The following is a 1,523-nucleotide window of genomic DNA, read 5'->3' as shown; positions in this document are numbered from 1 at the left end:
TTTTTTTTTACTTTGTTCCAGAGTTACTATTACTTCTACCAGATAAATATAGTCGTTTGAAATATATGTGGCGGAAATGTCTCCACTGACATTTAAGCATTAATTGAAAATGACTTTCAAATAAGCACAACTTACTCATTTTACATACAGTAAACTTAAAAATGTACTGTAAGCCATGTCCTTTTAATAACATGTTGGTTATCTTTATGGCATATTCTGTGAAAGGACGTATTAGTGACCACCAGCTTTGATCTGAAATAGACGAGCGGTCTTTATTTATCAAGACCAAATGGCGCTAAAAGCCACAAAATATGCATATGGCCTGGCCTTTTTCATGTGCCTGCGTGGGTTTCTTTAAGTACTAGAGCTTCCTACCAACCCAGGAACATTTTAGATTTTAAATTAATTGTGGGCGTAGGTGTGAATTTACACCGCTTCTTGTTTTTCTCTGTGTTGGCGTTACGATGGAGCCCCGTGACCTGTTCGGGGTGTACCTCGACTCTTACCCTGCGACAACTAGAAAAGGCTGCGGCCCCCTCTCGACCCCGAGCACGATAAAATATGCATGAGAAACGAATGAATGAGCTGCTCCTCTTGTTAACTCTTGTCTGAGGTATACACCGGCAGCACAAAGGCAGGATGAGGTAAGGCAGGATCTCGGGTGTCTGCCGGAGATTAAAGCATCTGAATCACTCACCTCCTCAAATCTCTACTCTGATTATGTCCTTTGAAAATGCTAACTGTTTGAAAAATTTTGGCACTTTTACCTAACAGYCAATATCCTAAAAATATATATCGATTTATCTATTAATAAAGTCAAATAATGTGGAGAAAGAACTTTCACAGGGCACTGCTGCTTAGTAGTTAGTAGAAATAAAAAAAAGAGGTAATATTGCTTTTAAGACATTGGCATATTCAAACATGAAAAATAATAAACAATAAACTTTGCACTTCTGTTTTTTTTTTTCTTCTTTTAACAACGAGAAGTAGAAAAGCCTGCAGACCTCCCAYGACCCTGAACAGAATAAAATATGGATGGAAAATGAATGAATAAGCTGCTTCTCTTCTTTGCTTGTTTTTTAAGGGTATTACCGCAGCACAAAGGCACCATAATGTCATGAAAAGCATTAAAGCACCTTGAACAACCAAGTGATAGACCAACACAAAGCAGTGCATTATCRTGAAGTGGAAAGAAACCATACATTATTAGATTTAAAAACAACTATTGTGCAAATAAAAATCCGAAAAGAGTGACTCGCACCAGACTTCTACTAGCTCAATACCAGAAAAATGAAAATATTTTTTTTTCTTCTTTGAAGTCGACTTACRAAATTGGTAGAATTATTGGTAGAACTCTTGTGCTTCTTTGCAGCGACACTCGGAATGAAAAAAGTTCTGCTTCTGATGGACTCAAATAAACTTCGGTATTTCATTTTGTCTCGTAAATTCATTGCTGGCCCAAACATAATGAAAAAGATTCAGAGTAGCTGATTATTTTTGCTGCATACATGTAAATGTAATCA

The sequence above is a fragment of the Poecilia reticulata genome, linkage group LG14 (genome assembly GCF_000633615.1).
Source record: "Poecilia reticulata strain Guanapo linkage group LG14, Guppy_female_1.0+MT, whole genome shotgun sequence".
Taxonomy (NCBI): Eukaryota; Metazoa; Chordata; class Actinopteri; order Cyprinodontiformes; family Poeciliidae; genus Poecilia; species Poecilia reticulata.
Note: the sequence above shows the minus strand (reverse complement) of the source record.